Source organism: Eufriesea mexicana, unplaced genomic scaffold (assembly GCF_001483705.2).
Source record: "Eufriesea mexicana isolate 0111107269 unplaced genomic scaffold, ASM148370v2 scaffold5190, whole genome shotgun sequence".
Classification (NCBI taxonomy): domain Eukaryota; kingdom Metazoa; phylum Arthropoda; class Insecta; order Hymenoptera; family Apidae; genus Eufriesea; species Eufriesea mexicana.
In genome coordinates, this window is record NW_016913149.1 from 623,820 (window position 1) to 651,422 (window position 27,603).

The 27,603-nt window shown below is 35.9% G+C and overlaps 1 protein-coding gene and 1 long non-coding RNA gene across 2 annotated transcripts in view; one reads left to right on the forward strand and one right to left on the reverse strand.

The window, feature by feature from the left end:
* LOC108551867 (uncharacterized) overlaps nucleotides 1-27,603 on the reverse strand; it is a 153,009-nt gene that overhangs the window by 120,619 nt on the left and 4,787 nt on the right. The gene's annotated exons all lie outside the window — the stretch shown is intronic.
* LOC108551906 (uncharacterized) lies at nucleotides 24,281-25,666 on the forward strand. Its single transcript, XR_001890515.1, has 4 exons — nucleotides 24,281-24,404; nucleotides 24,631-24,682; nucleotides 24,961-25,404; nucleotides 25,476-25,666. It is a non-coding gene; the product is annotated as an uncharacterized LOC108551906 (long non-coding RNA).

The window sequence follows — 27,603 nt, forward strand, 5'->3', positions numbered from 1 at the left end:
AACGAGCCAAGTTAAGTGCACGCGTACTCGGTGAATATTCAAAGTCGATTTCCTCGATAACGAAGCTTCGAATGAAAAAATTTTATTCTTTATTTTCGATTTGTTTTTTCACGTAGAATCACCCCGTACCGATTGTGCTACCGTTGCTGGACACTCTATATAGTATCTAGCGATTTATAAAAATCCTGTTATGGAACTTCGCGATGAAGAATCTATTACGAATAATTTATATCACGTATACGTATACATACACGTGTTCTATATGAATTGTTATGAGATTTTTTTAGATTTCCCGATTTTTATTTGTACTATACATATATGTACCACGTTGTATACAGGAGTTGGTAATAATGGGCATATCACTGAATGACGTCAACGGTAAAGCGTGCAAAATTCGATAAGCAGGTACCGTGTTTCGAATAACTTTGTTTATTTATACTTGGATATTAATTATTTCGACGATGTCGGGAGGAAATTATAAATATAATAAATAACGATACTGTGTCAAAGGGAGAACGGAAACGTGGCAACGTATTTAGGCACAACGTCACCGTTCGGGAAATTCAGATAAAGAACCCTCGATTGTGAAATTGTTTGTGGTAAACAATTTACGAAAGTGTATATAATCAAAGTGTTTTGAACGTGAAATCAATGAACCGCGACAAAATCGTAGACCTTCGTTGTATTTTATATAGAATGCATAGTAACACGTAGGCGAGCTGAATTCAGGACGCCAAACCAATGAGAAAAGTTCGCATAAATATACTCTCTCTACTTTGTTACAGCTCGATATTGCACGATACGATGGCTGATTACTTCAAAACGGCGTCCAAATAACACCTTTCCATTCGGATGAGAGTCCCCAAATGTTCTATCGCGGACTTTCCATCTATACAACCGACTGAACATTACAAGAACGTTATTACATTATTAAACTAAATATCAACTAGAGTAGGACATCCAGTCACGCTAACCTACATAAGTATTATTCAAATTTGGAACCAATTATGCATTGGAAAAGTAGACAAGTGAAATTCATCCTGCTTGCAAGTCCTTTTTCGAAATAACATTCAAAATAATAATAGTATCATAGATTCCGTTGGAAAAAATATACAGAGTGTTCTAGGGATTTTTGTTCAAAATTTGACAGTGTATTATACGCATTATATCGAAAAATAGAAATAAGAGGCCAAAATGTTACGTAACATAAGGATCACAAATGGGGAAGGAAAAATAAAAGTGGAGAATTAAACTGAAACAGGTTCCACGTTATTTAATCGTTTTCCCCTAGATTTTCACTTACGGGGAATTCTAAAAGGAAAACTTGGAATACAGAAGTACGTGAAATGAATAATGGAGAAAATCGATATTGCGTGTGACCAAGTGAGAGAAAATCGTGACCAACTACAATAAAGCCAATATTAAACGATGCTTGGAAATGGAAACCTAGGTACACTATTTACGTTTCGTATTTTTCTCGAAACATTCGCAGTTAATCCATAAAACATGCGTACTTCACTGCACTACGACCTCGCTTTCGATTCTCGAATAGTCCAACAAGGTCTACGAGTAAACCTGCGAGACACTCTATATGTTATTTTCCAGTCCTATGCCAAACTGCCATCCACGCCTTTCGATACAGCAGACACCTGCTGAAAGGAATACCCTTTCCCTGAGCTGCCTGAAGCAAGCACCCCAGTCGACCAATAGGTAACACACTTTTCCAATCCGGAGCCCTTTTGCACGCGACGTTTCCATCAATCCCGCATCGACTCTCGTTGAAAAGGACGTGAATCCTGTTCCCAGGACCCGGTTCCCTCTGATTTCCACCGAGCCCATCTGCCAAACAATCTAATCCCGTACTTCCTTCGATGCACAACTTTCCCTAACAAGCACAATGCAGCTGAAAGATTACAATTCAGTCGCGAGCGTACTCCATACTTAGCCCAACCTATCTGCATCGTCCCGTTCGATCAGAACGGACGATCCGAGCGTTCAACAACGGACAGTCACCTTTTCCCCGCGGAGCCAATGCCTATTTCCATCCGAGATCCATTTTCCATCCGACAAAGATCAAGCATGTTAAACGACGAGGAATCTTTGCAATCGGTCACGTCTACCGTTATTATCCCCGACGTTCTTACCGCCAAGTACTGGTACCAGCCTAGTACGTACACCCGGACTTCCTGCCAACGACGCCGGAAAGCGGCCACGACGCCGCCGACGGACTTGCAGCGCGACGCCGAGGGAGAAGCCTGGAGAACGGAGGGATCGTCGACACGCGGAGAGGCCACGCGAGCCAGGTTCTCACACGCGAGAGCCAGGTCGCCGCGCACGGTCATGGCATGCATACGTGAAGACGCGTGGAGAACGAAGGTTCGAACGAACGGGGTGAAGCGTGCAGAGAACGAGACGACACGAGTCGAAACGAGGGACGCGGGGGACCGTGGCAAATACAGTGGTGTGTTAACCGTAACATGGAATGGCCGAGAAGACGCGCCTGGTTTGCAGCCTGCAGCGGAAACGAGGGAACGGAAACGGTAGTCCCTTGGAGTCTAGGTAGCATATTTTTCTAAGCTCGTTTTGGGTGACTAGTTACGCACTTTCCACCGATCGGAGAGAAATATGGAACGGGGTTATTCGATTCGATCGACTAATCCCGCACGATCCTCATAGCGTTCCTTTTTTTCGTCATCCCGGAATCAATGGTGCGTGAGAACGGAGAAAGTGCGCGGCTAATGGGATCGAGATATCTCACGTGATCCTTCGCTCTATTCTCCGGCCGGATCGGATATACTCGGATCGGAAACCCGGTCCGATCCGACGGCAGGATCCCCGAGACGATAACCCCTGGAGACTCAGAGGAGCCCTGAAAACCACAGGCCACTGTTCACACCTTCTTCCTCTCCTTTCTGATGCTCTCACTGCTCTTCTTCTTCTTCCTCTTCTTCAGATTTCCGCTCTGTCAGATTCACCGGTTTGCATCCTTCAACGACTCGATCACCGCCACCAAAGGATCGATGACGCGGAGACACCGGAGCAGCAAGAATCACGAAGGTCGACGCGAGGGTGTCGCGAGTACCGCATCGACGATTCTAGCACCACGGATTCGGGAACTGAAACCGCACGAGCACGTTAGAGATTACACCGATCGACCGATCACGAGCGATCCTGTCGACGTTCACGACACCAACGGTGATCACGATAGACCGTACGCGAACCGTAAACGACCCTTGTGGACGAACGTTGCGAAACGCGATTCGACGCTGGAGCACACGACTTTTCGCGCTGGACCACCCGGAGCCCACGGTTCCTCTGATTCTCTTCGCCGTCCTCTCCCTCGTACTGTGTATACGCCGATAAACCACCCACCTCCTGCCCTCCCGTCCGTCCCCACCAGCCCTCCTCGTCAACCCCTAGCCGTAGTAGTAGGATGCGGGGAGTTACTGGGGTGGGATCAATATGAGGTTGAGCGAACGCGGGAAATTCGCGCGCAGGTCCTTCTCCACCCTCCACCCTCCTCACGATACTACTGCCCCTCTGTCTCGCCCCTTATCCTCGCCTGTCCTCTGCCCGCACCCTCTGTCCTTCCTTCTCCAACCGGTACCACTGCGAGTATCTCTCTCACACTTTCGCCGGCTCTATTCATCTCGCTTTCACCGATACCAACGCGTGTCTCTGTCTTTCTTTTGCCGTTTCTATCCGTCCCTCTTTGACCGATACCAAGTGTGGGTGCATGTCTGTCTCTCTTCTGCTGTGTCCACCTGTCTCGCTCCAATTGATACCACTGCGAGTATGTCCGCCTCTCTTTCGCAGTTTCTGACTCTCTCGCTCCTACTGATACCAATGTCACTGTCTCTGTCTTTCGCGATTTCTATCCGTCTCATTCCCACTGATATCGGTGTATCTTCGTTTCTCTTTCACGGTTTCTATCCGTCTCGCTCCGACTGGTATCGGTGCTGGTATTCTATCCTTCTCTCGCGGTTTATATCCGTCTCTCTCCGGTTTTCCCGCTCCTTTTCGTTGTCTCACCGTCCCGACGTCTCTCCGTTCGGCTCGTTTCTCGGCCACCCTTAGTGGCAGCGAGCCCACCCTTTCCTGGAGTCTTCCACCAGCTGCCCTGTTTCTAAGCCTCACCTGATTGTACACGCACCTACGTGGTCAGTCGAACGTCGCTGGTCTACATTTAAGGGGTCTTACGGTGCTCGGTGTGGGTGCTAAGGGATCGTGGGGCGATAAGAGTGGTTTCTTTTCATTTCTCGGGTTACCTCTTGCTTTTGTTTCAGTTTCGGTTTTACATGGCAGACCTGGTTACATGGTGATTACGGTACCTTGGGGAGTTTGGTCGCAGAGACTGCTGGGTAGATTGAATTATCAAAGGGAATAGGATATGAAGATTTCGTGATTAGGATTGGATGATTCTGTGGATATCGAGTTGAGGGTAGAGGAAGTCTTCGGATGCTGATTTTCGCGAAGGTCTTTTTCAGTTGGTTTAGCGAGGATGGCTTCCACTTGTTGCTTGTTTATAACTGTTGCAAGTCGATTGGGAAGGATTGCGAAGACCTTGTGTTTTATGCAGGCGGTTTGGCATATTAAGGGCTCGCAGTATTCGTAATATCGTGTTCCAGAAGAAACAATGTAGTTAGGGTAATGCGAGTGTGTGTAATGTGAAACGAACAGGAGAAGAATCATATATGTGAAATGTTTTATGATCCATATATGTGCCTGTGATTATGAAAGTGGTCTAAGTCACTTATATTTGCTTCTGAAATATTAACCTTTCATTTTTTGATTTTTTCATTCCAGAAAAATAGTAGTTCGAAGATTTTCTGCCATAAAGTCGACGATATCTTTAAATCGGTAAATAAGAAAACGTATGCGAATTAAGACGTAGAATTATTTTACTTCGATATTCCACGCATCGTTGGATAATTGTAAATTTAATATATTAATTAACACCCACCTTTAGAATCTGTTTAAATGGTGACTGAGAGGCGTCTCTCGAGTGCAAAGGGTTAAAAGCTTCGGCCTTTAAATACGTCATAAATTATAAAATTAATTGCGATAAAGCTACAAACTCGATTTAACGATTCAATTCTTCATTATTTTGTAGAAAATAAATATATTTTATCGTAATATAAATAAATACAACACGAAATAAATAATAAAATCGTTCCTCTTAAGTCGATGACTCGGACCACTTTCTTAATTATAAGCACATATATGCGAGTACTGTATATAAATTGCAGAAAGACATATCGAACTTCTCTAAAAGGAGGAAACAAGTTTTATATTCTATTATGGCCCTTTTTATTTTTTCCTAAGTTTCTTCAATTCACGTATTTTCTTTATTCATATTTAATCTAACGCCTGCAGATATATTTATGTTACTTATCAAAAATTAATTTTCGATTTCATGTCACAGTCAGTGTCATAAAATATTAAACATCAGCCTGTACATTATGATAAATTGATAATATGATAAAAATTATTGAAAATATTCCTGCACGATGGAAATTAATACCAAATGACGATACAATAAAAATTATTAAAAATATGCCTATGCGATTAAGATTAATAGCTATGGACACAAACAGGAATCAAAAATTATAGTTATTACGAGAAAATATAGTGAAATTGTAATTTGTTACGAAATTAATAGATGCGAACCAGGGTTGTTTAATAAGAGAAACGATATTAAAATTTTTAGAATCGATATTTGCATCGATAGAATCGATTTCGGGAAGGGAGACCGATTTTTGTCCTTCTTGTCGCAAAAGTTGTTAAAATTTGCACGAATTGCGAACTACGTTTCCTAGAATATTTCTGCCAACTTCTAAAAAGTTTCGTTTCTATGGAACATATTTGAAAATTATTAATTTTTATAGAGTCATCCAACTCTATGCTTCATATTTGCGAAAATGTTCTCTATTTTTCAAAAATAAATATCTTGTGTTCTCTACTTTAATTCCTTCCATGAAATTGAAATTGAAATTATATCGCGAGGAAGAAAATTGAAGAATTACATTCGCAGCATCATAAAACAAAGAATAAAATATGTAATTTAAGCGAGATTGAAATGAAAATAAAAAGAAATTTAATAATAAAACGAAGAATCCAAGAGCAAGGTAAAAATTAAATTAGAAAAATTACTTAAAAATAAAATACGATTATTAATTCGAGAAAAAATGGAGATCTTTTTATGGATACTTTACAGACGACACCTGCGATATTACAGGGAAAAAGAAAAAATGATAAGAAAAATAGAAACGAGAGAATTATAGAAAATAAATATAATAAATAACGAGAAATAAAGAATGAGAAATTAATTACGAGTTATAAGAAATAAAAATAAAATCAATTTCAGGAAATAAAGAAGTATTCCACAAATGTGTAGGAGGAGATAACACGATGTTAAATACTAGAAAAATACTTTGTACAAGTTACTATGAACTATGAACTTTATGCAACGTGTTCGTCTTCGTTCGAGTTTCTCTGTAACAAGAGAAGATCGAGTGAAGTTGGATTGTGTGTACGCCATTACTACCCACGCCCTTTTGGACGAAGTCTTTTCTTGAAAATCCTCGTTAAATGGTGCAACGATGAAGTTCCAACTTAAATCCGCAAGTAACTTGGTTTAGCGGATAACACTCGTCGAACAATCGTTGAAAAATTTCATACTCTGAGATGCCAAATTGGACGAATTATACGAGTTCCGGTGGAATTTCGTGCACTTCCGGTGACTATTAATAAATTCCCCGTTTCGCAACATGAAATAATCGGCACAGTGAATTACTGTGATTGAATTATGAAATTTTTCTCTTTTCTAATTAATTTTTTAATTGACACTGTCAATTTTTTAATTAACACTTTTTCAATTAATAATTTTTAATTATTGGTTTGAATTTTTAATTTTTGAAGAATATCCGAGGGAGGTTAATCGAAACAGATCGTTCGAGTGTTATCTAATTGAAGATAAACGAAATTGGAAAATATGATTAGGGAAAAATTCAGGTCAATTATTTTACTCTCAATTTTCCGCGTAATTACAGCACGTCGCCTGTAATATTATAGTAAATGCATTAAATGAAATAAAGCGCTAAAAATCACGCGACATCGCGAGTACAGTTCTATATTTCGCGTTCAACGAAGTTTTATTAAATGGACAGAAAGGTCCCAAATTTTCCTTCACTTGTACGCGAATAAAAAACCCATAGTAATAAAATGAGAGATATTCAATAATTTTCCCTTTTCCACGATCTATCACACGCCTAAATAAAACAGGTCATAAAAATTCACGACTTCTAATTGCAAAAGAATTCCGAAGCAATTCCATGTTAAAATAAGTAACAAGACCCACCGAAATAAATTTTCACACACTTGCTAAAAAAAAAGCAAAGAAAATACATTTCAAACTCGGATATTCCTTAACTAAATTCATGGATCAAATTATAACATAAAATTTATTGGAATAATCAAAATTCTACGTTAAATTAAATAAGGAGAACCTACGTAAGAAATTCCTTCATGTATAACTTTACATGAATTACTTTTACAATAAACATAAGCTTCCCAAGATTCAATATTTCTGAATTGAATTCGCAAATCAAACATTTTGCACTAATTTATTGAAATAAAATTGATTATTTATCAATTCGACTGTACAGTGCGAAAATGCAGACCATTGCACTGGACGATTAGACGAATTTAACAAATAGAGCGAAGACAAAAGAAATTTACCGGAACGTTAGTGTGTTAAGGATTTAACAATCACTCGCAACGGTCGAGGTTTTTTCAAACTGAGAGCCTTTCTTCCCGTGAGACTCTCTCGAAGGATAAATGAGCCCTTCCGGACGGCGAACGATGCCGGCGACGATGAGATTCGAGACGGTGAATTGGAATCCGGCCAGAAGAACGCAAATTAATGACGTCATCTCTGTGGCCACCGCCACGACCCTCGTAATTATGATCGCAAACAGGAGTAGGCCGCGGCATGGTCGAAGCCTGTACGAATTCCACGGACCACCGATGAATTTACATGATCCGATAGGCTGTTATCGGTATAACAGGTAAACTATCGATAAAGAGGTTGCGGACGAGCATCTGACCTCACATGGTCGGTATCGTTACTACCACAAATAGGAGAAACGTGAATTTGCACGATAAAAATTACGGGCCACGCCTGTGCTAAGGTTTGAGCTCGCGAACACCAGATGGCGCCGTTGAGTTAAGTTAACTCGATGTTAATTCCTGCGCCGTATCCTGCTTTACGATATTACATCGTATAGACGTTTCTCTCCTTATTATCATTCATAATCAAGCTCTTTTACACCTGTGGGAAAATATTTTATAAGTGAAGAATGAATTTTTAAGTTTCTATAAGTATTAATTTTTGAAAAAAAGAAATACATGAAATTAATATAAAAATTTTATAGATACTTTCTATAGGTAACTAGTAGATCAGAGATGTAAAATTTTGTTGTGTAACTATGACAACAAAGAATATCATTGATCACAGAAACGAGAGAAGAAATCATATATATTAGTTGGTGGTTTTATCGAAAATCCTCATTTATTCAATTCCCATGGTGCATTTCTCGTTTAATTCTAATTCGTATGTCTGTCTCAGCTACCGTAGATTTTTCTTCATTTGTACCAAACGATTCGCATTTTTCATCGCTAAAACGGGTAGCTTTACTTTTTAAGTGTCGTTCGGAAGGAGAGGAAGAGATGAAGATCGGTCGAGTACAATTTATATCCGGATGTCACGAAGGAAATGAAGTTTTACGACTCCATCTCTCGACGAACCGGACAAAAAGACAAACAAGACAAACAAGGCAAACAAGATTATGTTCTATGGTTAGACACTATTACATCATAGACAATGGAATTTCTATTCACGTTCAAATCTAAAATTACTTCAATATAGAAAACTAAATAAACCTCATTCTATTATTCCTGAAATTATACTTAAATAAATATAGTATCGTCAATTAAAAAAGAAGAATTACATGAAATAGATATTTAGATACGAAAAGAAATAATCTTCAATTAATTATTAAATCTCCTTTAAATCTTTCAAATCACAATTTTCCAAAATAATTCTACTAAATATATAATATTCAAATACCAATACTGAAATTTCTTCTATTTTGCAAAATTGACAAAGAAGGAAGAATATCGATTCAGCTTAATACAAATCACAGTTGCCAAATTTAACTTCTATTTGCAAACTAAACAAATTTGTATTACAATCATTTACGCTCCTAAACAACAGAGAAACATGTTCTGTCTATTAACCTAACTCTGCAATAGCAACGTTAATTAAGAACTCACTTGCAGAGTGCATCGAACGCCTATCAACGGATGCAAAACCTGCTCTGCACGCACGCACACATCTACATACAAATATGCACACAAAGGATACGAGACACACGGTACATTGCATAATGTAGCCCGCTACGCGAACCTACCACAATCTAGGGGATGAGTCGAACTATCATGCACAAGATAGCAACGTTTCCGGGCCAGATCATCCCGAAAATGGCGTCATTTATACTTCGTCTAAATAGCTAGGTCAGATAGCAATTCTCGAGGAAGTTTCCAGTTTCCTTTGGTGCAGTGTCAAACATAGTTCTTATTTGAGGACACGTATCTGTCTCGTGAAATGTCGGATAAAATGGTCTACTTCGGTATTAACAAGCTGTGGATGAACTGAGAGGGAATTATCATTAGCTGAATCAGACTAGGGTGCCTGCTGGGTACTCGTAACATCATTGCACGATTTAGGGTGCTGTATTGTTGAACTTTGAGAGGGATAGCCCTTTGATGGTTTATTAAAAGTAATTCGTGACAAGGGTAAATGTAAATTCCTTGATGGTGATCATGTGATACGATTTAGACGTAATTCAAACACAGTTGTGAGTGTTTCTATAAGCAGATTGAATAATTTTTGATTAGTATTTCAAAAAGTATTTTGGACTTAAGATACAATTTGAAGAAACTATGTGTACCTTGTATATACTTTCAATGCAATTATGGTATTATATTGCATCAAAAAAGAATGAGAAAAATTTTATAAATTTATAGATGTTAGATCTATGATAATGTTAAAATTGGAGAAATTAATGATACCTTTTATTCATACAGTATCAAAAATAAGACTTGCTTCCTTTCAAATTATAGTAATTGTTTCTAAATTGTTCTGATAGAACTATGAAATTATGGAATTAGTGATGCAGAAAATTGATATTAGATAAATTTAATTTCAACCTTGTACTTGCAGAGGAATGTATATACAGGTGTGAGTTAAATAGCAGAGAGCTACAAAGATGTTAACAGAGGATAAACGTAATTCTACCTAGGCTATAGTCACAGTCTGGATCATGATATCGAATGTGATACGATGTCTAATGCAAGCAACGCGCCAAATATCATCTTGTACTATAGCTCAAGATTCTATACTGCATAGAATATACTATCGTGAATAGTGCAGCTAATAAGCTAGCAGTGCTTTATATGTGTACTTAATTAGTAATTAACTGCAGAAACCAAATTACCATTCGTGATTACCTACACATCGGAAAAATATAATTATTAAATTTGCCACTATTTTATTTACAAAACTTGATATCTTTTTAAATAATCAAAAATTAATTTTCAAGGTAATAAAAATCGATTTATATTTCATATGTACTTGAATAAATTCTCAAGTATAATAAAGTCATTAAAATATACAAACTGTTTCTGAAACAGTTAATTATAATATTTATAAATTTAATTATTATTATTAATCAATTATAAAATATAATTGAAAATAATAAATCGATTTTTATAAATTCAAGGAATAAACGAAAATAAAATTGAATACTTGTAATTGAGTTCCAACTTAAATTGCCTGTCTTCAACGCACGACCTGTAACAATCTTTGTAGATCTCCACGTACGAGAAATACCGTTGATTTGTGACCGTCACGAAGCATTTTCTCGCACTTCTGTAAGAGGATTATCAGAGAAGGAATAAAAAGGAATAAAAAAAAAAAAATAAAAAATCAAGATAAAATTACCTTGAGCTGAATCGTATTATTACAATAATCCTACGACATTAAGCGTCCATATGGTTACACATTCGTCCAGCAAATCTCGATTTGCCTTCCAGCAGATCTCTTAAATATCATTTTAATTTTATTTTAACTTACTGTTTATAGTTATCAAAAATAATTCATGAATAATTTTCTTAATTGTATAAAAGTAATAACATTTCATGCATCACTCATAGAAGGTTTATTAAACGAATATTCCACAACATAAATTAACTTTAATTATCACTTTTCAAAGATAACCTATATTCCACATTCTACCACAGCTTAGTTTTGTCGTGACACAAAATTCATTAAAAGGGTTTTTTATATGAATATCCAACTAAATACCCCGAACAGTTCATTTATAATCATCAACCACAAAAATTTAAACTCAATCCTGTCCAAAACGACGCGGTCCTAAAGCTAACCTCTCCATGTCAGTCAATATTCGTTCCAAAGTACATCGACCGTGATCGTGATTAATGGAGGAATCAGTTTGCACTACTCGAAACGAAACGGGATGCAGAAGATTGAAATATGTTATCGTGACGATTGTGACCAGCGTGGTTGCAACATAAATTGCAATTTATTCCAACCAATTGTGGCTTATCGATGCCGCAGACACGCCGTTGCTTCGACGCTCAGTCAACCGAAGTTCGTTCGCTACGCGTGAACGTCTTCGCAATTGGATTCGACGTTGCGCGCGAAATTTGAAATCGGGATTACGCGTTAGATGCCCTACTTCTCGTTTACATGATGCTATATGCAAACGGGTGCTTCAATTTCTTAAAACCTTGCGAGTGGGTTGTAACGACGTAATAACAGGCAGTAAAATGTAACATTTGATAAGATAGTCTAGGTCGGAAATATAATTTATGGTTACGATTGTTAAAGGATAGAAGTAGTATTAGACATTATTGCCCGTTATTACTGACAAAGATAATTATAAATTATATTCAATTTGATGCAGTTATTATTTATCTAATTGTATTAGGAAATAATTATTTTAGGTATTAAAGAAATTAATTTTATATTTCAATAAATCTATTTGTGGGTGTGTATAGTGTATATAGTGGAAAAACGGTTGCCTGAATATGAAAATGGAAATTCCAAGAAAAAGTTTAAATAGAAAAGTAAGGATTCAAAGGATTTAGAGGATGGTTTGCTGAAATAGGTCATCTTAATATCTTCTGTGGTATTGATGCTACAGAAAAAAGCATGAACGTGAAATAGGTGGTTTCAAGGGATCAGCATGATATAGTAAAAAGTTTTCTTTGAGAGGGCCTTTTCTGAAAGAATCAAGGTCAACGGCATTTGTTTCTAGATAAAATTGAAGGTTTACTTTAAAAGAAAGTAACACAAACTGTACAATTTTTTTGGAAAATTTTTAAATAATTAATTTCGTCCTAAAACATATGTTGATGTGATATGAATTGATATGAATACAAATCGCCCCTAATCTTAACACCAACATATACAACAAACAATTTAAAACAGTACGAATAGCAATCTCAATTTGCCAATAACCAATGCTCTAAAAATAACCCTTTTACTCCCATAAATCTACCATAACCTCAACACGACCTATCACTCTACATTAGTATCAAATAAATCGTATAAAATTAAATATTTCTAAATTAAATTCTTCACCTACAAAATATATAATCCACTCTAAAAGATGTATAAATCACGTTAGTTAATAAACCAAAACGTCATAATAAATAAATAAATCAACGAAGAAATAGACATAATATACACGCCTCTCTGTCAGTGTAAACGAACGCTGCCAACAGTTGTCGATCCACCCACGTTCCATCTCGTTCGGGAAATTAACGCGAACGCGTACACCGACGCGACTAAAGACAGAACGTTCCACGAATTTATAACTGGCCGCGAACAATATCCATGCCTGGAGTGGGGATTTCCATTACAGTTAATCCGTCCGTGGCTTTACAGTATGTTCAGCGCACGCGGTGGAGAGAGGGAGAGGGAGCGATACGGGGAGGTACAGGGTGGGGAGAGGGTAAGGGCGGTGAGACACACTGCAGCAAATTGTAGTCGGAATCTAAATCTCACCGTGGTACCCACATACTCACCTGAGGAACTGCGTACTTGTACCCGCATTCCCGATACAAATGGATAGACTGACACGGTGATTAAGTGGCACGGCATCTCGTGTTCACGTGTACACTCGTGTATACGCGGAGGGTGTGCGTGCACGAACTGTACGTGGCAGGTATAGCGATTAAAGGCCGCTCCACACTGCAGCATGGGTCAAGGGGCTCTGGCTACAGGCGTAGTCCGAGATATTGCACGCTCAAGGACGCTCCCCCCATCACTAACCGCACTGAAAGTTCCCCCCACCATTTACCGCACTGGAAGCTTCCCCCGCCACTACTAATACCTTTATACGCTTGCTTTGTCCAACGAAATACTGCGAAATAACGCTTCGTTATTCGTCAATAAATAAACTGCCAGTAATTTGTCTATATATTCGTTTACATTTTATTTATTCCTTACTTTGACCGAAATGTTGAATAATTAATTGGAACTTTTAAAATCTTTGCTGGAAAAATGTTAGATTTATCGAGGTAGATTGCGAGTATGTATATATATCCGAGTACCCTGAAGACGTTAAATATTTAATCAGTTGTTCCTAGATCCTATGGGAGATGTGACGGTTAATCTAATCTATCAAGTCATCTTCCACTCGGAAGAGATTTGGCTTGAAACGTGTAAAAGAAAGCAATGTATTTGAGACGTCTGAAATATCGATCTTTTTCTATAAGACGGTTCCTGATTGGATGCACTGTCCGAAGTAGGATGAAACCCTCCGTGAAATGGATTTTTGGGCTCGAAGGGTCTTCCCATGCCGCCAGGTAAATAAATTCGGAAAGCTGGTCAGTATGTTTGTTCCTCCGATCAATATTTGCCTCGAGAAGTCTACGATGTGATACTCGCGAATCTTTTCGTATATACGAAGCAAATCCCGAAGAATATAATTTTGTAACGCACTACTTAAACCAAAATAGACATTTATATATTCTTGTCATATTTGGCAAACATTTTTCAGATAAAAAATTTATTTGAGAAAAATTTAACTCGTATCAAAAATATTACGTAAACATTCAAGTTTTGTAATATTTCCAATTTTATTTTAAACTAAAATACATTCCGTAAAAATTAAGTTGGATTTTGTAAAACCAAATTTTTAAATCTCAAAATTCATTTTATTAATTATATCGAAATTTGATTTTAATGTCGTAAAAACTTCAAATGGAGCGAAGCAAAAGATCAATTTCCTAAAACCGTTAGAAGCAAGCTTATGGCGGAAATGTTTCGTTTCGTTAATTGGAGCCTTGGAAATGAATCGCGCGATAAAGTAGACGTGGTTACCAGCTGAACGTCTTAATTAAATTGCATCCACGTCGCACGGCACGAAAGCTTGCACAAAAGCTTCACTACTACTTAGCCACTCTGAATTGGCCAATAGAGTGCAATAAAGAAAGATGCAGGCAAAATTGGAAAGATAAATACGATCGATACACGGATGTTATAAATCTTATGTTTACCTAACGTCAATAACAATGTGATATGAGCAATGCTGCCAACGTGCGAAATATGGCTTAATGGAAACCAATTCGACAACAGCTGACGCGAATTGATAAAAAATATTTGTGCACGAGTACGATCGTAATTAAGATACTGCAAACTGGTTGCAACAGAAAGCACCACTGATTTACATAAATACACTGCGCCAGGCATTATTTTCATCTGGCAAACAAAGCATCTTTCTCTCGACATGACGTCCAACCACGTGCGAGGAATTCCACAAACATGCGGGCAGCAAGCATAATCGGCAAATTGTTCGCATGTTTTCGCACGATTTCCATTTAGATAAGTTCTTATGATCTGTACAACCGATTTTTTCGTCGCCATATGGGCATCACGTGTAACCTCAAACAGAAGAAAAAGAAAACAAGGGTACCATTAACAAAATGAAAATATTAATTTTCCTAGAAGAAATTACTTCTTATAATAATATAGGATGAGACTAATGTAAAAAATTTGAGTAAAGAATAACATTGTTTCTAATTAAAATAAGACACACAGCAAAAATAAATTATGAATATGAATGGAATAATAGAAAAATTAAAAAATTCAATTGCTATATTCCTGTCTTTTTGTTAATCGGAAAAAATTATTTGGTAGTGTCATCTTATCGGAGAAAGAAGCAAACTACACATGGTGTAGGTAATAGAGAAATCTGTGGGTCGATAATAAAGTGACTTTACAGGGATCTGCTGCACCTGTAGTTGCAAAAAGAAAGTGGATAAAGTCGGCACGCATCATTGGGAATATGCCAAAAATTCCTTGCATTGTGAATTTCTCACTGTCATTGTTCTTTAAAATGATAACTAACAATAATCTACAACTTATTATAAATCATAATTCTCTAACATTGTATTATTCAAATATTTTCATAAAATATATACTCACACAACGCTTACCATAAACGAAATAACTTGTAACTTGAATCAGTCTGATAAAAACAAATACATGATGTATCATCAGAGGCTAATATAACCAGATTTATCTTAATTGTATTTACGAAGTAGATACCTGAAAAGATCGTATTAGAAGTTGAACAAAAGAAAAAAATTCAAATGAACAGGACATTAATAATACACTTAATGAGGTTTTTTAACCTAATCATGAGTTTCGACCACCCACGATATGGTGGCATTTTCGCGGCAGCTTTAAATACGTCTCAACAAGTTGTAGCACAACTCAGGGCCCACCGCTGCCAAACTCGTTCCTTGTTATCCTTTTTTCCTGTCGCGGTCCTGCCGTCTAACAAGGACGACACTGGTTTTGCGGTTTAACAAGTGGAACTTTGGCCAGTCTCGTTTATCAGATGATTAACGCACTGACCGCAATTTAAAAAAGTCTTAAAAGGATATTTCCCTCGCATGGTTTGCCGACCGAACAACTGCTCACACGAGCGTGCAAATTTCGCTCCTTCTACACACGAAAGTCGGACTTTCGTTGCACCATCATAGTCAAGTTTCGATGTCTTTTGCTTTCACGAGCGTAAAAATGGCAAATTAGAATGTAATTTACAATTAAAAATCCAGATGTTTAATTTACTATTGCTATTACATATTATATCTCATGTTAATTTTAAATTAGCATGTAACTTTTTTCTGTAATAATCCTTCATTTCAGTACACGTAGAAAATACTGTTAATCATTTAAATAAAATCTTACATAATTTATATTGCTACTAATTATGATTTAAAAACATCCAACTGTATCAAATACACATCTAGATACACAACGTGGAAGGTTAGAAATACTGTACTCAAGTAACCTGATTGGAATAAAAAATAAATTATCTTCTTTCCCTCAATTCACGAATGTTTTTAAAATATACTTACTTTTCTTTCTTGTTGTGGAGGATATATGTGTATAAATATATAATTTGTTTTTGAGGTTATGTCGTAAGCGAAGTTTTCTTTACGAATATTTCTACTAGAATTATTATCGAAACATGATAGAAATACATTTGTTGTTGCTCACTGTTCAGTTCCACTGCCTTTCACATTGTATCAATTAATTACTTGAAAAATCGGAATAATCACATGTTCGGGAACGTTCCGTCCTATTTGTCAGATGTATAAACTATTTTCTGGTAACATTCACTACCCTATTGTAGACCGGCAAACTAAGGAATATCCCCAGTCGGTATGCAAGTTCATGTATTACCGCGATTTTCATGCAAGAACGAGCACGAGCTTCGAAATAAATTTTATACAGCGTCACGAATTCTGACCATAACACAGATTATTCGTTTTCGAAACTTTGAGAATCTTAACGAAAATTCCTTGAACTGTTCCGTGATATTATCGTGTAAGAAACTTTCGAACACTATTACATCGACTAAACACTGTTACTTCGAACACTATTATCGATCAAACTTCTTAGACGCGTTTTAATATTTATTTCTCATTTTAGGTTATATGTTTCCTTTTGCAATATCAAGTTGTAACGATGATTCTCACAAATGTTTAACAACAATACAAGGTAATATTTGATTTTATGATCTTTTTTTTAGTAAAAGTTATATTATTTCTTACTTGATGTAAGCCCTATGAAATTAATTTTGCAGCTTGATCGCGAAACGAAGCAAACTCTGCGAGTTTCAGCGCGTTATCTACTTGTGGCGGAACATTACCACGTGCTCAAGATCCGGTTTGGGCAAAATTGAATTCGTGGTTAAGCACCATCTGTCTGGCCAAGAAAAAAATTTATGATCCGTGCAATCGAAATTTATGCTTCGCCTTAGAAGACTGAAACTTCTCTCTCTATTTGAAAAAGTATATCCATACTATATTACACTATAATATTTACTGAACGTACAAAATTATTATTTATTTTTGTAATATCTCGAAAAGAGTTCAATAATTTATAACTAAAACAAAAGTTATCTTTCCTACAATATTTTAATTAAAGAAATATCTTTATATAAAAGAGTCACACTACATCCACAAATATTAACTTTAAATTAACTTTCCGTTTAAGTTTCAATATTAACAAACATTACAATAAATATTCAAATATACTTCTCCACAAAGATTTAAAATTTACAAGGACACTAATTCAATGCTCATATTTGTACAGCTAACAATGGAATCTGACTTAAATCCACTCGAATTCTACAACTTTCGGATTCTAAACAAAAAAAGGTATCATCAAAAACGCATAGAACTGAAGAAAGTATCAAACATCTAGAATTTCGAGCGATCTGAATCTAACCATGAAAAGAATGAGGTAAAGAAACTGGCATAACGAAAAGCGGAAACACAAAGGCGACTTTCCAGCCACGAACCTTTCAGATGGAAAACCATGGTATACGCGGTGCAAAAGCATAGAATGGGCAGCGATGGCTCAAATGGTCCGTATTTCAATAATGATAAATCACCCTGGTTCGACGCAACGACAGACATGGCCGGTTTGAAGATCTCGCCGCGAGATATCACCGTCAGGGGTCTATCTTGTGCCTTCTATCTTATACGGTCCTGTCTCCTCCGGTCTGCCCTACAGGACGTTTCAAAATCCATCGTGGGTTTCAACCGTGAAGGAATCCTTTTCAGAGGCGCTCTCGAGAACACGTTTCCACCGATCTGGAGGATTATACCTTGTATCTTCATTCATCCCATCTAACGTCTTTTGACAAGATTATTTTTTTTCCTTTTGCTTTGTGGAACACGTATCGGACTTCATAAGGTAGACTCGAGTAAAGAATTTCAGATGAATTTTTGAGAGACCATACAGTTTTGAAACACTTTTTACCATTTACACAGATTTTGTGCTGTTATTTATACTGATTTTTATTTAGATTAATTTTTTGTTCGTTCAGCTCATGTCTTGATGTATCTTTATGCTTTAGTATAATAAAAGTTTTTTATTATATATTTTATTTATTTATTAAAATTATTTGAAAAGTTACTGATGGAAATGATTGAAAGTAATTATTGAATAATATTGGTACGATTATTGTTGTTTAGAAATAAGTAATCACAATATTTCATTGGATTGAAGAAATTAAAATTTTATCACCTTTTTATGATTATTCTTGTTACTATTAATATTATGTTAATTTCGTTTTTATTTATACGAAATAAATATAAGTTGCTGTTTCTGATGTGGAAATTTCTAGAGATATTATTAGAAATATTATTACAGTGCTTAGTAAGCATAAATTATAGATTTAGCAATATGCTAAAATTGTTTTTATTATCAATAGTCACATATAATTTATTAACATTTATAAAAATGATGATGGCAATAATAATTATTTATATAATAGTTGCGTGTAGAAAGTGAAACTACTAATAGTACTCCAGATGACCAGTATGTTATAGGTGTAGTAATAATTCATATGTGACTGATGAATGTAGGTACTTTTATTTGAATATCAATGCTTCAATTTAGCAGTTGCTTAGATGAGTTTTTGCAATGAATTTGATTAATATTTATGTCAAGCGTAATTTATACGTATGATGATAAACCCGAATACTACTTATATGAGTTGCATGTTGAATATGCGTTGTAATACTTTCTTTAGTGATAAATGACGCTAAAGTAAAATGAAATTCTAAGCATTTTTAAATATTTTAATTTTTTTGTTCCTTTCCATATTTTCCTTATCTAAACGTATTAAAATGAAAATGGAAAGTTTTTAATACAAATTTCAAATGAAACAATATTTAAAATAACAGCTGATGATAAATATATAATTAAGATTTAATAATCAGTTTTACTAACTGAAATGATTAATTAATGATCGTAACTAATATAATAAAATTTGATTAATATACGAAAAATTTCAACTAACAGCAGGGCACCTGATAGATCAACGCAGAAAGAGGACAGACATTGTCTGTAATAAAACTCGATGAAACAAAGGACATCCATCATCCATAACAAAATTTCATAATACCGTAAGATACTCTCGAACGACAGGATATCCCTAAGTAGATATCCATGATTCACAAAGAAATTAATAGACAAGGAAAGTCTATATCATTTACATAAAATCTAGAAACAAATATCCATTTGAATATTAAATCAATGTCTCCGCTATTCAATCATTTTTTGACTTAATCAGAAAAACCATAATGAAGCATTAGATATCCATCAGCGAGAACAAAAGTAAAAAATATCATACCATGTCCATAATACCTACAGAAACATAATATATCTACGCCGTATATTAAACCTCGAAACAAATATTCACCCCAACGTTGGATCAATGTCTCGTCCATTCAACCATTCTACATTTGAATCAGAAACCGTTCAATGAAACAGAGAATACCCATTATTTTCGTCAAAATTTTAACAAATCATAAGATACCAATAATGTACAAAGAAATATTAATAACACTTGTATTACCCACATCGAACTTCAAAACAAATATTCACCGCAGTGTTAGATTAATATCTCGCCTATTCAGCTGTATTTCAATTTAATTAGGAATACCTTAATGAAACAGAAGATATCCATCATACGTACAGAATTTAAAAAAATATACAATATCCATAATTCAAGAAACATGTATCATCCACATAAAAGTTCGAAAAAAATATCTACCCCCAACGTAGGATCAATCCTTCATCCATTCAACCATTCTGCATATCAATCAAAAATAGTCCAGTCTAACAGACAATACCCTCCATTGGCGACAGAATTTTAACAAATCGTAAGAATATCAATAATCCACAAAGAGATATATATTACCCACATCAAACCACGAAACAAACATCCACACCAACACAAAATCAATGTCTCCCATCCAACCATTTTTACACCTAATTAGAAACATTTCAACCAAACAGAAGACACCCATCATATGCAAAAAAATAAAAAAAAAATCATATGATATTCATAACTCAAAAAGAAACATATATCATTCACATCAAACCTCGAAACAAACATCCAAGCCAATATTAGATCAGTGTTTCCCATTCGGCCATCTTTGCGCCTAATCAGAAACATCTGAACGAAACAGAAGATACCTTCTATACCACCACCTGCAAAAAATTAAAGAAAAATCATACGCTGTTCAAAACACAAAAGCAGACATATATCACCTTCATGAAACCTCGAAACAAATATCCACCCCAACGTTGGATCAATGTCTCGCCCATTCACCGTCCTTCGACTCAGTCAGGAACACTCATAGAGGGATCGCATTTATTCGTTCTCCACCAGCCTGTTATACTCCACACTCCCCGCCTAAAAATCGCCCCTAATAATTTTACAGGAACGACCAACTTCATATCAAAGTATCCATATTTCCAAGCAAACGCGTTACGTGCTCCCGCCGCGTGAAGAAGAAATCGCCGCGAGATAACTCCTACACGAAGATACTATACTTTGATATACACTCGTGAACGAGTGGGGGTCGCTTGCGAGCACGTCGCGAACGCTTGGAACACGGATATGGGGTCGATCGAAAACGATCCCTCGAGTGACTGGCGACGATGTTCACTTTCGTATCGTGGGATTTTTTCCAAGAGACAACGGGACGTCCGTTATTGCCCCTCGAGTGCGTTATTGCTGTAATACGCATGGCGACGTTCGATTACCCACACGATGGATGACTGATAGAATTTCGATGGCGCTGATCGGTGCGCGGTCGATTCTAAATCGATATCGACGCGACGATGGCGCGTGATTGCGGTTGCGATGAGAATGAAGTTCTGACGAATGATTTGTACCGCTAGATGGAGGGAAGGTGGGAGTCAGAGTCGGTCGGTGGTGAAGAAAGTTGATGAAGTCGATAATACTTGGTGGTAAAGTAAAGGTATATGAATTACTAGTTGGAATATTTATGTAAGGATAAAAAAGGAGAAATAGTACCTTGAAATGATATCCTTTAGGTAAATGATGTGACGAATTATATGTTTGAAACTATAACTAGAAATTATATATACTTATTTATTTTCATTAACTACTTTAATTATTATCCATCTATTTATGTATATTGTATTTAAAGTACCCTGTAAAAATAACAAGATGAATACAATTTTTTCAAATAATACTTTGGGTAAAAAATATGAACAAAATTTTTACATATAATATTTTAAATAAATAATAAAAGAGATTAATTCTTTTGATATGGTGCCTTGAATGAATAATAAAACGTATTAAATTTTTTAAAACGGTACCTTAAAGTCGAAAGGCGTGTACAGATGATAGATATTGTCTGTACACAGTTTGCATATATTGTTCGTGGATATTTATTCGAATTGTTATATCGTGTTTCGCATACTATGTTATGTCCATATCTCACAGAACTCTGTGGTTTGTCCGTGGATATTCACAGACTTTTTATGGGAACATGTTTGCACACGCCTTACACGTTCAGTGCGTATATATCGAATCCAAGTCGTCACTTTCATACATATGATAAACGCGCAACATAAAAAAAAAATATAAATAATTATTGAAAATGACCAAAAATAGTTTTTATAATAATTTACTTAAAACATATGTAGTATGATCTTAATTAAATATACTGGAATATGTAGTGGACTCAATAACTCAGTATAATACGCTCAAAAATTGAGTTATAGAATTCCTAACCTATCTTTTAGAAATAGGAAATGAACGAGATAACGAGAAGTCGAAAAAACAGATATACATTAAAGTATTCGAAATTCAAGCGCAACGATTATCACGAAACTTTAACGATTGCTATTAATATTATTTAAGTTTATTGAAATGGAAGATGAAATTATAGACAGTCGATACACCGCTTTTTGAAACACAATCTTTATTATTCAACTTCATTTCGTAAACTATTAACTGTTTGCACAAACATGAAATCGAATCTCAAACATTTTCTATCCATTATATAACCAACAAGTTCTATCAAAATCGATATATAACATAACACGAAGTCATGCAAATAAAACAAATTAACTTACAAACAAACGAGTCACGATAAATTTACAACCCAAAAACATACTGTATTATACGAACCTTTTACTCACACTACCATATCTCTACAACTAAACCCATAATTCGCAAACTTTCATCGAAATCCCAGCACAACGTTCCATATCTATATTCCCGGTTAGCTATCAACAATAATTCCGCCGTGAAAATATAAACCAAACGTAACGGCCAACAGATGAAACACACGTTCGAGAATGGAAAAAGGGGCTGATATTTGTAGGACTGCAATTTTTCACGATCGTTTATTTTTGATGCCACGCTTACCATTTGCATTCCCTCGATGAGATCTTGTTTGTTTTGCAAATGGAAATGTACAATATTCAGTCTAATCGATGAATTGGAATTGTCTACAATAACAATTGATCTGTTTTTCATTAACCTATACTGAATACGAATACCTTTGCTATAAAATTTATTTCTATGTTCTAAATCAGTGAATTATTATAAAAGTTTCTTCAAACTTACGTGAATTTTCATTTATATCAGTTCTATTGATACACCGATTGAATTTGTATTGTACAGGTACATGTTGATTCACATACAAAACATACATGATAAATATGTAAATATTCTGTTCTATTCTACGAACGAAACTTTCTGCAAAATATTTTATAAACACTTTGTATTGTATTATACATACCTACATTATTAATATTTTGTAAATTTTTCTCAAAACAAAAGTATCTACCTAATGTTTTATAACCAGAATTCTATTCATTTATGACAACAAAACATCACTTACTTCTATCTGAACTCTGACACTAATAATTGCTGCAAAATAATCCTCTAATTCCATTATAACGATATACAGATATGTATAAACGAAACTACAATATCATATTGACAAGAAAGAATAGGAATTAAAAATTACACACGCACGAACACGTAACCACAAGTTACATGGCGCTATAGAGGGTTAAGCAGATTAAAATAACGCCCTCTGTCCACTCGTTCGACTTCCAATTGGTAAATGCTTTCAACGCGCGACTGCCGCATACCTGGGCGCGTTCTCGTACTCACATGCATATCTTCGACTTTGGTTGTCGCGGGCTTTTGCACGTCATCGTGAGTCAGCCATGCGGGATCGTCAAACGCATCGTCGACCCGTCCGAATAAAAGATTCTTTTTCGGTTGTTCGTGCGAGGGCATCGACTGAGAAAGCCTGGATTTCGTTTCTTTTTTTCTTTCCTTTATTCTTTCTCATTCTTTTTCCTGTTTCTGCTTCTTAGTTCGTCGATTTTTGCTTCGTTCTTTTACCATTCTTTCTTTATTTTTCTTCTGACGCTAGTTGATGTTGTTCACACGGAGATCAGGAATAACGCGTAGTATTGGCGGTGCATAAAAATACATCAAGAGGAGAAGGGTGATTGCTTAGCAAAGGAGAAATTGACGATAATGTACCCTGGATGAGAGAAGTTCTTTGAGAAATATATGCACGATTTTAATGGGAAAAGAGAGCTTTTTCTTCATGAAAATAAAGAAGAGGATTTTTATGTTTTATATGGAGAGAGAATAAAACAGTAGCTTTTTCTTTGTGAGAATTAGGCAGGTTTGTAAAAAGAATTATTACATTATATGAAAACAAAATATGATTTAGTCTAACTTAACATTGGATATTTTGAAGATATATTTCTAGCTTAAGATAAATGAAAATCACATCAATGAAAAAAAGAAGAATTAATAAGATTCACATTTGATCTATTTTGAACTGGAAAATATTATTTGGCAGAATACGACAAAATTGAAAAGCCTGATAGTCCACTGAATGGAAATTTCTATGACAAGATTTTTTATGTAAGTGATGGTTGATGAAATTAATTGATGTTTCTCACAATTCCTTACAAACCTAATATTTTGAACAAATTTTATCATTTTTATACTTGTTTCAATAGCAACAGACCTCTGCACCTAGTTCTGGAATTTTTTTTTTTATTCTATTTATATAAAATTATATAAAGTCACTTAGTGTTACCACGCTTAATAACCTATAAAATAAACGAACAATTTTATTAATTTTCAGAACAAGAAGTGTCTGTCGCATGATTCCTCAAGAACAACAGAAGATCCATAAAGTAAGTATCCTTCGTAGAAGTTACGAGCATCCCAGTGACCTACTAAAACCGAGCTCGATGTAATTCGGTAGATCGAGTTACTTCCATATTTCCGTAGCCCGTATCAAATTCAAGTTCGCTGCGACCTAATTTGACAAAACGAGAATACAACCAACTCGTATCGCCCTCTCGGAGTTTCCATATTATTACACTTATTCCCCGCGATTACACGTATAATCTTTCCCTTTTCAAAAGTTAATTCGCTTCCACTGAACTTGATCATCGTTTAATTTTCTCAGCCCAATAAAAATCCGAAAAATCCACATCAGAAGAGAATCAAGGTCACAACAAGATCGACGACTCCCGGGTGTCCATAGCTCGAGTCCAAACAGCGTGCGACGCATTCCACGCGAAAGCTGAAATAACGCGAATTTAACGCCACATTCTCGTCGATTGCTGGCAAGGGAAAAAATAAGGCTAGTAATTCAACGTGGCGGACGCTGGATTAGTAACACTGGTCTACGTGCCTTTCATCGACTACTGGAAGTGGCTGGCAGAGCCGGATGTGTAGGTTACGCGTCCCTGACCTAGGTTGTCTTGATATAGTGGTGAAAAAAAAAGGAAGAAATAAATAAGACTGAGAGAAAAAGAAGCAACAAATGGGGTAAACGAGCGTGGAAGGGGGACGGTCCGTGGTTACGCATGGCCGCTGAAATCGTCACGAATAGGGAGCACGAACAAAAGTAAGGAAACAGAAGCGTCTGTAAGAAATGAAATTTAACTTAAATTTGCTGATTTGGATTTCTTTTTTTAGATTCTGAACATGTGCGAGAAATTGTATACGCGTATAAACATGACGGGGAACTCTCCGGTGTTGTTAACTCTGATGCACAAGTACTTGTGGCTAGATTTTTCTTGGTTCTTGCGAGTAGAGGATCGAAACTGATCATGGCTTTTTGCGTGGACGAGAAGAATGGGAAATAATAGTCACTATAAGTGATAATGGTCGAATGATATGTTATGGAAATGAGCAAGAAAGAAGAAATATTCGTAAAAATGTATAAACATAGTATATCTTCTGAGTCTGTATAGAATAACTCCATAACTTTAATGGTTTCTTTATGATTAGACAGACGTGGAAGAATTAGTATTGTTTTTTGAATGAAATGTTAGTTTTTAATAGTAGAATTTTATGGAGATAATTTTAGAAAATACGTGAAAAAAGTGAAACTAGATAAATTCTGGATATAAAAATAAATTCTAATTTGAAGTAATTTTTTCTGAAACATAATTAACGATGTGTTGAAAGAAAGAAAAAGTTGATTATAATTTATGTAAAGAAACTGAAATAGGCAACGAATTTATACGAAATGTCTTGTATTATTCTCAAATGTTAATTATGCTTTGAAAATGTATGTCACATAAAAGAGCTCATTTAATAGCAAGCAAAGTACTGTTTATCGTTCTACAAACTATACCATCGTTCAGAGTAAATTACCAATCTCTTTACAGTACAATAAAATAGCGATGAATACCAATATAATAACCAAACAAGCCGGTATAGCTTGTTTATCCTTTAAATTATTGCCAATTGCAATGCGAAACAAAAAATAGCGTATTTTTACCTCTTTTATACGTAATAAACTTTAATAATTGTCTATAGCTATTTTATACGAAGTAAGCTCTAATAATCAGGTTGGGTACGGTTGTAGTTTAACCCATTATGAATCAAATTTTTACTCAAGTTCACTTTCTGATAAATCGATTACGCATGATTGGTTTATTATAATAAAATTAGAAAAAAATAAGAAATATGATCCAAGCGATTAAGATTATTGTAAATTACCGACATTATTGGATCATAGACAAAATAGTTTAAGTTAGACTGTTATTCTATAATTTAATGTATTTATGATATTTTTTATCACGCGTGTTTTGTACAATAAAAATGAACTATTTTTACCGCAGAATACAAACTGTAATTAAGTACTTAGATTTAATAACCCAACTTAAACTATTGTAATTATTTATAAAAATATTGAATAAATTATGCCACTAGGCATAATTTTACATACTTGAAATCCACCCTTTACCTCCACTACCTCAAATTCCATATCCTCAGACTACCAGTACCTCTCAGAAGAATATTCCGACCTTCAGTTAAACCACTTTACCAAAGGGTTAGGCGAATCCCACGGACATCTTTCCATATAAAACGACGTATTCTTCGAACGCTAAGAACGTCGACCGGGTGACGATAAAAATATCGCGCGGGACATTTTGAATGGCGTTGCCAACATTGTCTGCCTAACTCCCGATGGACGTCGGGTGAACCGAACCCGCGTACTTATACATATACCGGCGTCGAATTTACGTTGTCGTAAAGTTTGTCTAGTAAATTCGTGCGGGTGCTCGATGCACCGAGTGCAAAAATTACTCCGCTGCTACGTGATGGAAATCCACTATAAGACCTAGAGGGCGCAGTGTACGTGCGATGTAGAGGGCGCAACGAAGTGGAAGAGAAACAGAGACAGACGCGGAGCCTGCGGCCACGAGGATGCGGCAGTGTTTTAAAATCGAACGGAAATCCAGTCGAGTCGCGTCCACCGCCGTTGCAGCGGTTGCTAATAATAGAGTAGGATACTGGAAGGATAGAAATACGACTTCCTCCGCCACACTGTACCCTTCTGCGTCCCAAGAATAACGGACTCTCGTTCGATACGACCGGCGAAATAAGGGGTCAGGGGCGGCAACCTAATTCGAACATTCGATACAGATAACCAAAGCAGAGGGAACCACGCGATCGCGCGCGATATAGGTTATGTAGAGAAAAACAAATGCATGTGATCGACACGTGGGAAAGACACGACCTAACTGCCAATCTGTCTTCTTCTGTCACATGAATTTCTCAGGAAAGTCTGTTTATTTTACTGACTCGTTTC